Source organism: Pithys albifrons, chromosome 15, assembly GCF_047495875.1.
Source record: "Pithys albifrons albifrons isolate INPA30051 chromosome 15, PitAlb_v1, whole genome shotgun sequence".
Lineage (NCBI taxonomy): Eukaryota > Metazoa > Chordata > Aves > Passeriformes > Thamnophilidae > Pithys > Pithys albifrons.
Window position 1 is genome coordinate 1032481 of NC_092472.1, and position 13073 is coordinate 1045553.

General features: G+C 40.5%; 1 pseudogene; it reads left to right on the forward strand.

The window, feature by feature from the left end:
• The window catches only part of LOC139679147 (ran-binding protein 17-like), a 126355-nt pseudogene that overhangs the window by 62272 nt on the left and 51010 nt on the right, over nucleotides 1–13073 (forward strand).

The following is a 13073-nucleotide window of genomic DNA, read 5'->3' on the forward strand; positions in this document are numbered from 1 at the left end:
TGTTCAATGATCCTTTTTATGGTATCCCAGAGGCAGCTTAGGAGCCACTTGGCTTCTTTAGCTTGTGTGTAATGTGTTCAAAAAATGGTAGAGTCACAACTTTAATGTTTAAAGCAGTATAACTTGGATTTGTCTGTGGAGAGCTTGAACCTAGGAAGAGCTGGGGTTTTTCACTTATGAAAAATACTTATTTCAGTTAAAACAAAAATGCAAATAAACATTTTCTCCATACCATCTGGTTGAGGTTTGTGTTAGACTTTGTGTGTGGTGTACCAGGATGTGATTTTTGTACCTAACTGGATTAGTAGTGGGCAGAACAGTTAGTGCATCTCTGTGTATCTGCCCAGGAAGGAGCAGTGATAAGTGGTCTCACCCAGGCAGTGCACAGGCAGTGGCAGTGGAGAGTGTTATCTTGTCTATAACCATTTTCCATATCCTGAAATCAAATTTGCAGAACAAACAGCATTTGGGCTATGCTTCATATTTCACTAGATACGTGCATCCTCCCAAAATTATTTTTATCAGGCCATGTAGAGATCTATCTGACACTTGCTTTTGTTTTCTTATAGAGTAATCAAAACATGTTAGTAATGTGGCTCTGTTTCACATACACAAATGTATTTTTCAAGTACACTTTCAGACTTAAATGTGCTTTTGTTAAACATCAGAGCAAGGCAATCAGTTGTGTGTATTCTTCCACTTGCCCTTCTTCTGAAACAAGGAGGGGTAAAAGCCCCAGCCTGACAGTGTTCTGTTTCCCATTGGTTTCACCTGTATCTCACTGCTGGAAGAGCCTGTAGTTGGCATCAATTTGGATCAAAAGAACTGCAGTTAGGAAGGCCAAGAGGAAGGTTCCATATTATTTCTCCAGAGCATTCTCACCACTGACGAGTTGTTTCTTGAGGCATGTAGCTCTATTGAGAAAGATGTCTTCTGGGAACAAAAGTTTTATTTCAGAAGCAGGGTTTTATATCAATTTAAGTATTAAATGATTTGTACAGATATCATCTACACGATGATGTGGCTTATTGCAAGGTATGTAGAAACTTTGGTATGTAAGTCAATATAAAATCATAGGATTCTAGATTTTGTAAAAATATGCAGAAGAGCAGATATTTTAAGTAACATTAATAAAATAGACCATCTTTGAATGAGCTCTTAACAGCACAAGTCCGTTCTAGTTTATGCATTTTCTTGAATAACCAATTTCATTTAATCTGCTGAATAACAGTAACATTTAGATTATTAATTAGATTTTAACATATGTAGTTTTTAACATTATTTTAGCATTTGACATCTCACTATATGTGCTGTTTGAGCTAAAAAATTAGTTTTGCAATATCCCATAAAGTAGGGGCAAGTCAGCAGCTGATGGCACATCCCCCTTTCCAGCTCACTCTGCTTCCCAGGTGCTGCAGATTCTTTAGCTGTTGAGAGAAGCTGTTTCTGACAGTGTTGTGCTGTCTGTCATCTTTGCAGAGATGTCATTATTGTGTTTGCTTAAGAGGTCAGCAAAATAAACCAAAATGCTACTCTCTGTGTTATTAAAGACCATTGTTACCATCATACTGTAAAAAGGTGATGAACATGAAGGCCTGGGTGTGACAAGCAGACAATGTGGCCACACTCCTCCTTGATGTCCTCCTCAATGTGGAGGACATTGGGGCACCTGGGACTGCTTCTGGCCTCTGTGCCCTGAGCCTTGGATATATTCACTCCTCTGTGTCTCATCCAGGTGTGGGATGAGATGGCCTTTATTTAAATTGTCCTGCATTTTTCTCTCTTAACCTAGGTGACAGTCTGTGTTTCTCCAGTCAAAGACAAGGCAGTGTGTTTTAATTCAGGGTGTCACCCTTTTGTCTCAGCCTTTAACCTCAGAGGCTGGAGACTGAAACTTCCCATTTGTTATTGAGAATAATCGTTGATCAAGTTTCTTGACCAATTTTGATTGATTGATTTCATTAGTTTCTATTACTTCTTTAAGCTTTTTGATAAATACTCATGTAACTATAATTCTGCTCCCTGATGGTAATCCAGAGTTGGATCTCTTGCTGTGTTATCTGTACAGCATATCTGTGTTTGGAATTCCTTGACTCACAGCTCTGTCAAATTTTGACAATATTTTTAGTTACTTAATTCCAGCAGAAGCTTAATATTGACAACTTTCCCTTGAAAATACACCTCTCAAATACATTTGTGTGTTCATAGGATACACCAGATTGATCCTTTCTCCTAAGCTCTTGCTTGATTTCAGTATCCTACAATTTAGTGTAAATGCTTGGGTGAAATTAGGAGTTGATATCCAATGTCTGAATATCACTATGTGTTTTTATATTTAAAAATGGCTGCAACTCCTCTTGGACCAAACTGTTGTTTCTAAGGGTCCTATTAAATTCTTTCTCCACTCTGCATCAGGTTGTCTCGACCACCTGATTTGTTAAACCTTGTTTTTGTCTGCTTTAGGTAAGGAATTTCTTTGTCTTGGTATTTCAGCCACTAATGCAAAATACAAGAAAACTTATTATCAAAGTAAGCCTTTGGTTACCACAGGGAACGGTACCAGAGGATTAAGGGAGCGGAAAAGTGTCTGAAAACTCTTTCCCATCTGATTTTGCATCGAGCAGTGCTCAGTCAGAGTGAGAGATGTGCCCCACAGCATCTCCATTCAGAGTGATGGATGGGGCCAGGGGTGCTGGGCTGGGGGAGGAATTCACAGTCCTGCCGTGTCCCACTGCCATGTCAGGGGTGTTTCCTTAATGGGAACAGCAGCATCTTCAGCGTTTTAATGAGCAGGGAGTTCAGCTTGGTTTTCATGCTCAGTCAAAGAGCTGCCATTTTGGAACTACAGAGGAAAAGTTGTGTGAGCAAAGCAAAACAGAAGCTGCAGAGGCTTCAAAAATCACTGCGAATGAAGGAAACTATTATTGCAACTACACTTCTGAAATTTAGATGCATGACGATATAGAGACAATTAAAAAGAATGTAATGCTCAGTTTAGTGATTTATGAGACAATCAAATTGTGAGGAATGAACGTATGAAGATCATTGAGCATGTGAGCCTAAAAATAATGCAGATGGAAAGGCAAAGACAGTGCTCTGTGCGATCAGCTGTGAGGGTTGGGCTGGCCATGGAGCAAAAATGTTTAAGAGCAGTTCAATGAGCTTAATAGATACATCTAGTTTAAAGCTTTTCTTGGAGAGATGCATGATGAAGGAAGACTGCAGGGGTTTTTGCTTTAAATCTGTTTTAACAAAAAAATGCTTTCCCAAAGCTCTGATACTTAGTTTAATTAAAAATACAAATCGTGGTTTGCATGGTATGTGCTGGAGAATTATGGTTTTATATTACAGTAATGTGTTGCAATTATTATTGAAAATCTTATTTAATTTTTAGATTCAGGTGTAAATCAGAGTTATCATGCAATAATTGAAAAATGGTGCTGACTTCTCTGTCCTGAAGGTAGCTTGAAGGGCATTAGTTAAAAATGCAATTTATTTTAAAAATACTTTTCACCTGAACTGCTGAGGCAAATTTTATGTTTAGTTATGTAGATCTCTAGGAATGCCTTAAAAAGTTGCCTTTTGTTTCATCTCCCGTGTAGCCCCTGGTTCATATTCGGCTGTTTAATAAAGGGTCAGATTTTATTTGCGTGGTTAAATAGAACATAAGTGTAGACACTTCACATGATGTACCATGTAAATGTAAGCCTTTGTAGTTACAAGTTTTTGTAGCTGGAGAATTGTTTTAAAAGGCATGTAATTTATTAGCTATCAGTAGCTGCTTTATTGCCTTGCCGCGCTGCAGTAATAAATAAAAGAAAGTGAGCTGATTTTACAAATGGCACACAAGGTGCACATTTTGTGAAAAAAGTCTTTTTTTAAAGAATTGGCATTAAATCCTTTTTTGTGATGACAAAGAGGCTAAGAGTGCAAACTGTATTTTCTGTTTATCGAAAACAGAGTCTCTTTTTCTCGAGGGCATTTTTTCCTATGATCATCAAGGGATTTCAAAAGCAATAAAGTGTGGAATCATTGTTCGACTTGAACAGTATTAAAACTTAGGTTTTAATTTCAGTGAAGTAATAAGATTTGAACCTGTCTCACATTACAGCACTGTAAGGCATTTAGCAATTGTATTTTAAAGGAGGTTTTTAAAATGCAGCTCACTTGAAAACTAACCGTCTGTTGAGTAATTAATAGTTTCTCTTCAACACAGGCTGTTGTGAATCATACTAAGAAATCTTGGTTTTCTTAATAACAAATTAGGATAATTGCAAGGACGCTCATTCTTAATTACTTTAAACCTACAATCTTTTTTTGCCTCTTTCTGAGATGGATTTTCAAATGAAGACAAAAAAATAGACACTGAGGGTTTCAGCACGATTTTCACCTTAGAAATAAAAAGAAATTATCTGTGTTTATCTGTGAATGTCAAAAAATTGTATTTCTTGGTTAGCAGCATATATCAGCTTGCACCTAAGCAGCAGAGAAGTATTTAATCTGTAACCATACTCTATAGCATTAATGCAATTTCTTTTCTAAAATTGCACATTGAAGATAATTCTGCAGACCTTCTCTTTCCTGTACCGACTTGGGGAACTTACTGTGCTCAGTTTGGCACAGATATTCTGCAGGTTCAAACTGTAGATATTTCTTCATGTTGGTCAGTAAAATGTGGGCTGCTGAGAGCATAGCAGTACCTGTGCCCTGCAGCTGGCCATGTGTGATTTTGGAGAGGGGAAGGTTTGGGCACAGGTGCCCGTTCCAGGCAGCCGTCGGGGTTCGGTGCCGGCGCTGAGCTGTGACCTCCCATGCTGATCCTGAGTGGTAACTGCCTCCATTAGCCACCAGGTTTGTTTCTTTATTTTAGTAGATGGCCTAGACTGTAAATATTAGAGGATCTAAAATAAATCAACATATTATCCTAAGGATACAAAACTTAAGAGCTATTTGTGGCTGGGAGCCCTTGACAGATCGCTGGGCTGAGGCGGATGATTGCCGCCTCTGTTTCTGGCTCCACTGCCGTGCCTGCAGGCACTGTGGTGTTAGAGTTGTATATTGATGTCAGGGTTACTACTGAGTGGCTAGCAATGACAGATGTCTATAATTACAGGCAATGCTGCCAGTATTTCAGAGGAGCTGGCCTATGTTGAACAATTATCTTATTTCTGGCTTGCCAAAGAGGGTTGTTCAAATTGCTGGTATTAGCTGTGGTGGCTGTAACACCTCTCCTTATGCCCTGGGATAAATGTGCAAAAGCGCTCTCATGTAAAGCCCTGGTGCAAAACCTCTTCAAAATATGTGAGTCCTGCTGAATTTCATGTTCTTGAGGCTTCATCCAGAGATGCAGAACACCTGCACTGATGTCAGTCAATGCAGTGGAATAGTTTTGGAGAGAGGTAATTTAGAGCTATGCCAAGTACCCTGATTTTTATTACTCGTTTTTCAGTGCCAGACTAATGAGGATGCTTTAGCCACTCATTTAGATACAATTAAGCATCTGAATAAAATTTAGGTGGACACTTGTAATAGTTACAGGGGCAAGTCAGAGTGTCCATTACTGCTATTGAAGTACCTGTGATACTGTATCTTTTGGAGTGTTCTGACAGGCACAAATCTGCTCCTGTAATCTCTGCAGCAGTGCTTCATTTCAACCATGAGAGGATTCTAAAGCAGCATTTTAGCTTCTTGTTAAGCAAATACTTGACTGCAGACATGGCTCCCTTTCTGCAGTGCAGTGTGCAGCCCAGAACTGTGCTTCAGTAGCTAAAAATCTTCTGGAAGATGCTCAAAAAGTAACAGCTGTTAATAGTATTTCTCAGTTTTCACTATAGTATTTGTTCTTTAAGCCCTGAAGGGGAACAGAAGAGATAGTGGAATTAAAACTCTCTAACAGTCCTTTAAAAAAAATAAAAGTCTAAACAAGATTTTTAAAACTAAGCACCATTTTAACTAATGGCTAACTGAAAACCTAGCATATAAACCCATTTCTTTTTTCTTTTCTTCTCTGTTTTTCCTAGAGTATGCACTCTCATGCTGCATCAGGAATAAGATCAGATAGTTCCTAGTAAGACTCCTATGTAAGTTCAGCAGAATTGTAAATCTTTCAAGATTTCCAGAAAACAGGGATTATGAAAGGAATAAACAAACAAATAAATAAAAGCTGAGAGAAAGTCATTGAAATAGAAATCTATTTCCATGTGAGAGAAGGTTTATTGCTGGCACCACATGGGCATTTTATAGAGCAAGAAATGGGGAGTTGATCACTCAGGCACCCCGGACTCCTCTGAATCCTCTGGCTCAGTTGAGCTGACAGGGAAGGGCTGGGGAAGAGGGCCTGGAAAACAGCCTTTGTGGGAACTGCTAATACCTCTTTACTGTCTGAGCTGGTGATGACAGAGTATTTCAACAGACTAGGAGGGAAATAACATCCCTAGCAATGACTGAGCCACACAGCAGATTTACCTTTCCCCTACAACAGAACACTTAGCTGTGATAGTAATATCCTAATTTTGAAGTGTTATTTGGTAATAGGTCTCTTTCAATTGAGGATGACTTTATGCAATATTTTACTTAAGCTAGGTTTATAGGTAAGACAATAAATAGTATATCATTTACGTGATTGGTGTGGGTCCTCTGGCTGCTTTTAAACACACCTGTGTGAATGGGATGGGAGAGCAGACCCTCTACAGAGCAGCTCAAAGCCCACCCTAATCTCAGAAACCCTTTCTGAACTAACCGAGGTGTTTCCTTATGGCCTGTTTTGGAGACTTCCTTCTTTTAGGGAGTTAACTCTAAAACAACACATTAGCTCATTCTCTTGGTTTAGGCTCCAAGTTAAGGGTATTTTGAGATCTCACCTTCTTAAGAGAAGCTGGTTGGCAGTGGAAGTGATCAAGGTTTTCCTCTGCTAAGGAGAGGAGAAAAAAGCCAAGGCTTTCAAAGCCCTCAGTTTGATCAGAAGATAAAGGTGAACAATAAGGGATTCAGTTCCCATTTTCTGACGTTGTCTGTGGAAGCTGTGTGGTAATGGAGCTTTTAAGCTGAAAATTCAAAATACCTGAGCGTGTTTTAAAAAGCAGGGGAAATTACAAGATGTGTTGTGGCACTCAACACTTGCAATTAGTGTGGAGGTTTAGTGGGTGCTGCCCAGGGGTGAGGTGGAGTGGCAGAACCCTGTGGCAGTCACCCCTGCACTGCCTGGATTCCCAAAAACACCAGGGGGATGGAGGGGCTCCCTTCGACATGCTACGTGGGCTTCAGCTCTGTCAGACTGTGGTAAACGTGGTGAAGGTCTGGTTTTGCCCTCAGTGTTGATGACAAAACACTTTAATGTTGCAGTGATAGTTCTCTGCAGCGAGGCCTGGAGAGCTTCAAGGAAGTTGTAATATCTTTAGCATTTACACTGTGCCTACGGGTAATAACTTTACTGTAATTTTCTGAAGATTCATTATCCCAAATCTTAATTCATTATAATAGCCCTTATGAAACATATAGAAACCAACATTTTCTTGTGTTTTCTTATTTGCACAGTGTGAGAGATTCATTGCTCTGTTTTAATTTGTTTCATGGGGTGCGTTTGAGTACATTCCATACAGTGCTGTTATTGAATTTCTGTGACTGTCATTACAGAGCCATACAACCTTTAGGAACTCATATTCTGAGCTTCCCAGTTCTGTAATCTGCTTCACATTTAAGAATTGACATAATTAGCTTCTTCACAGTTATAATGATGGTGCCAAAAAGAGAAGACCTCAAAAGGCAAAGCAAAGTTAAGCATATCTAAGGCCAAAGAGTAGGGAAAACAGGGAAATAAAGTTCTGGTGTGACTATTGAATTATTTTGTTCTCTTGGTCTGTATTTACATACAAGTAGTTTGCTTTATAGACTATTGCTTCCACAATTTTATTTCCTTGTCGTTTTGGAATGTGGCAGGAGCAGCTCAAGGAGTTGGGAATTATATGGTTATGTAGCTTGAACAATTAATAAGTGGTTGCCCAGAGAAGCTGTGGCTACCCCATCCCTGGAAGTGTCCAAGGCCAGGTTGGACAGGACTTGGAGCAACCTGGGGTGTGTGTCCATGGCCCATGGCAGGGGTGGAATGGGACGAGCTTTAAGGTCCCTTCCAAACCAAACCTTTCTGTAATTCTATGAAACTTGCTAGATCTTAAAATCTCCCTGGCACAAGAGCTTGTGAACCTGCTGTCTTCCTTCAGCATCCTGGTCCCAGTGAGGTGGTTGTAATGGTACAAAGGGAAAAAGGAAGGATCTCTGAATACTTTGCTTTCACACTTGGCTCAGGATGTTTGAAATTGTTACTGATTATTATTCAAAGTGTTTTGCTGGTCTGTTCTTTCTCTTCACTGTCATGACCATCCGTGTCACCTCTGAGCACAGGAGTGCCTCTTGGGGTTGGAGTGCAGTGGTGGGACCAGCTCCAGCTTGCTTGAAGGATCCCGAGGCTGTACCTGTGCCTGTGAAGCTCCTGGACATCATAGCCTAACGTTGCCCCTTCTGTGGATGTTTCCCTCACGTTCAGAGCTGTGTGGGGATGGTGGGGGCTCTTCTGCTGGTAGCTGACATTTCTGGTCCTACCATGACTTGGTCACATAGCACTCTATTGACACAGGAATTGTTTTGGAAGTTGTAAATCTTGCAGTTGTAAGGATTTGGGACTGTTTGTGTCAGAGTTTTTCTAGGAGTCTTGAACCAGTTGTCTCTTACTGGAAGGTAATTCCTTGCTCCTTACTGGGAGTCTGGAGGGCAGTAAGGACATGAGCCTGGGGCTTTTTCCTTGCTGGCAGAAGGAAGGGGGGTGTGTAGGGAGTAGCCCAGGGAGAGGGGGCTGAGTACCACAGCCCTCTGCTGCCCTTGCCTCTGTGGCTCCATGTGGGACCCAAACTGACGATGAGATCACTTCCACGTGTGATTTCACTGCCTTTTCTGACCCCTTTTATCAGGACTTTTCTCTGCCTTTTGAATATGTAGCATGGCCTTTGTTGTTATTATACATCTAAAATGCTTTATCATTAATTTTTCATAGCACTTAAAAGTCCAGGGGCATTGCATTGCTGTGGTTGGGGGTGTTTACTTTTCTATTTTTACATGCTAAGAGCGTGTGTGGGTTTTGAAAATGATTTTGAAGAAGGTGTTTAAAAGATCACATTTATTTCAGCTTACAATCTGTCACACTCCAGAACGGGGTAGTTTTTATTGCGAGTGCTGTATTCATGCTGACTTGGAATGACCCTGTCACACGTGAAAACAAATCAGATTGTTGCTGTTAATGAGCTTTTCAATTTACTATTCAGTGGATCAGATAAGTGGATTTAAGAGGTAATGATCCTGCTTAGCACTCAGGCTTGGCTGTCAGATCCTGGTAGTGTGGGAAATCCCCAGGGACAAAAGCGTTGACACAGTTCTTGATGGGATAATGGGAATCAAAGCTAATGGATGATAAAAGGAGTAGTAAGAGTTACAAGGATAATTGTGGATTAAAGCACTGCTCTTTGTCAACACTGACTGCTGTTTTAGTATTTTATTTGTTAAACTCTGATGTGGGGAGAGCCTGGTTTGACAGCAGAACACAGTGCTGGGAGACGGGCTGGCTCCCGCTCCCTCCTCCCAGCGGCAGGAAAGGGGCTTGGAACGGGCAGGGGGGGCTGCTCATGGCTGTCAATTTTTCTATTGTCATTGTATCAAACACAGAAATTCTTAAACGTTGCTAAAATTGCAGCTGCTGTAGCATTTCAGCAGTGCATTATTTGGGAAGCAGATTTTTTTTTTGGAAGATATTATTTTTCTATTTCAATGTATTATTGTTGCTTTGTTGAACTACTGCAAACAACTTCACATTTATAGTTTGAGTACGGTATTTTGCAATGTTTAAAGGATTGTATTATATACTATTTCTTTTATATTTTGATTGACATTTCACTGCTGATTTTGTCACCATAAATTACATTCGTACAATTATAAAAGCATACTTTAGCTAGAAAATTAAGTTATTCTTCATCTTGGTGCAGTTTCTGTTTGGAGCTGCAAGGTTATCTACTGATGCCTTTATTATGCTGGAATTTAAAGTCTTTGGGATGTGAAAATACAATTGTTACTTTCGTTGTTGTTATTATTGTGATTAACTTCCTCGGAGGTGGAACACTGGTGGTTGGTTTCTAAGCCATGTGTCAGGATCAGATGACCACCAGAAAAGAAGATGGTATGAGGAGAGGTGTGTGCGGTGGCAGAAGTCCCGAGTTCGCTGGAGCTGGGATGTGGGATGTGAGGGAAGGCAGCTGGCAGTAGATGGCACCAGGCTTTCACCGCTGGGAGCTCTCACTGACACCTCACCGGTACTTGCCTCGATCACATCAGAAGGAAGAATTCCATGTAGTCCATAACACTGGGGTTAGTGTCACTAAAGGGTGGGATGCTGCAGGGGCTCTCTGGCCCAGGGGCTGAGCTGCAGGGTTGGAGCAGCACTTCTGCACTGTGTCGCCTTTCTGTCTCTGAAGGTGATTTAACCCAGCGAAATGTTTTTATCCAAACTAAATGTGAGGCTACTAAAGCTGGCAGGAAATTTCATGAAGATTGCACAGTAAGGAAAAGAATACACTTGCTCTGTCCTGTGTGTTTGTAACTTCATCCTAAGCACAGGTGGGTTTGGCAGGCAGGGTGCTGGGAGAGCTGGAAATGGGCCTCTTGCATCTGAAAGAAAAGGGAGAAGCAACAACTGCAAGTTATTTGGCTGCCAAAGCCTTTGTTCGCCATTCAAGAACACAAAACAATGTCTGAAGAGTACCAAATTTACCAGAATTTGTTATAGGCAGTGCAAGAGCTTGCAAGCTCAAAACCAGTGCTGATTAGATGAGTACAGGCCAACACAAGGACGTTTTCTCCATCCCTTTGTAATCTTTTTAATAATAAACCAGATTTTTTGAATAGAGACTATTCTGTGAACAAAAAAAGTGAGGTTAATTGTGGGAAGAAATGTATGCAAGAGCAAGTAAAAGCCTCAGTCCTCAATCACAGGACACCATCAGAGAGTGAAGAAGCTTCAGCTGGGTTGGACGGACAGGCACTTAAGACTGTACTTTTCTCCCACAACCAAAAATGTTAATACTAATAAATATCTAATATGTTATTGTTGTTTATTTCCAGGTCTGTGCCCAAATGTCAGAAGTCTTGGTAGTAACAGGGGACACCCATTTATGGAAGCTTTTATGACAAAAATGTAAGCTTGTGCTTGGATTCTATTCTGCATGTATTTTGTTTTCTCTTTAACTTTTACATGAAAACCACATTTTATGTTGTTAAATTTGCTCTTTGCTGGAAAAATGAATTTGAACTGTTTGAAAGGCAGGAATACCATTTTCAGAAGGACCCAAATCTCATTTTCTGAAGGTATTGCAGGCCTCTAAATGAACAGCTGCAGCTCAGTATTTCCCCCACAGTGCCTGTGTCCCTTCTCAAAGTGGCACATGGGACAGTGGAGCTGAGATGTCACAGCCTCTTGTCCCATGACAGCCTGGCCTGAGCACTTCCCATTCCTGCACCCTCAGGAGTCCATGGAATTTCCTACAAAGTGGTGAACTGACCAGGTTAAACTAATCTTCCTTTGTTTTGGGGAGGCTCTTTTGAATTGTTTTTTAATTCAAGATCTGGCCAAATTTGCTGTCTAAAAAATACAGGTTCACAAAGGAGGATTCTAAGGCCTCATACTGAAGGAGACAAGAGGGATTAGTATCATCTGCCTTCTCATCTCTGGCATTTGGCAGAATAAGATGGGGTGTTATTCTGGCAGCTGAGTGTTGCAGTCCTAAAAATATTCCTAGAAAATAACTCTGGAGAACCCACCTTTTCCTTGTGCCTCTGCTGCAGCCATTTTCCTTGGCTACCTGCGAAATTACCAGGATTTTGTCTTTTACTGTGTATGGCCTTATGAGATTCACTGGTTTCTCCTGACACAACAAGAGTTTAGTCTAAACTCAGTTTTCCTCTTGAAGCAAAACAAAATGATCCCTCTGAAAAATTGTGATTATACATTAAAAAATCTGGAAGTCCCCAGGAGACAATGAACTCTGTGTGTGCCTGGAGAAAGAGAAACAAGTGTCTTATCTCTTCGTTCTGCAGTGAGGAAGATACTGCATCCTGTCATTTACTTTGTGTCCTGTAAGTCTGACTTACAAGACCTTTAAATGCTTCAGTGGACTTTGCCTCACTGGAGGAAGCTCTGTGGTGTCACCTGTTTGGACAGTATTGAACATGACTTGTCTGTGCTGCCAACCTTGAGAAACAGTAGCAATTACAACAAGGTCATTTTCTAATATGGCTTATCTTCTATGTGGAAAATAAGGCATAAATGCTTTGCTTCCTCAAAACCAGAAACTGAGTGTTTTATTTTTGCTCCAGGATAACAATAGTACCCATCCAACCTTGATATTTATCTGGAGTCTGCTTTGAAGACAGGTAAATGGAGGGCAGTGGATGAAAGAATATGGATGGTATTACTGTAGGGAAGCGGCTCACGCTGTGGTGAGAGGGGCAAGGCTTTGTTTTGTGATGTCAGACTGCAGTGAAACTTGAACAACTGAGGAGAAAGGAGGAAGAGGACTGTTCTTTGGGTACCAGATGCATCAGTTTGCTTCCCCTTCTACTCGTGGCTGCCACTGAGAGCAAATCCCTGTTACGTTTGCCAATTGAGGAAATAACATATCATCTAACAAGTTGGATGAGCAGTCCTACACTTCTTTAGGTTGCATAGGGCTGTGTTTGCAAATTAAGAAAAAATAGTTTTTTATTGTCACAAAGCTTAGTGTTAATAAGTTTTAGTGTTACTTGGAAGATTTTAAAAGAAAACAAGGTACATAAAAAGCAAAAATCAGTGCTGCTTTTATATTACACACTGTAGCTTTATTTTCTCTTTCCTCCTAGCTTACTGTGTTTTTCTAAAATCATGATTTGTTCATTGATTAGGCTGAAGATCATTTGGTTTGACAGAATGGATGTTACAGCCTGAAATGGACACTTCAGTCAGTGGCTGTAGGAGGGAGCTGTGAATCTGCTGGATAAACACA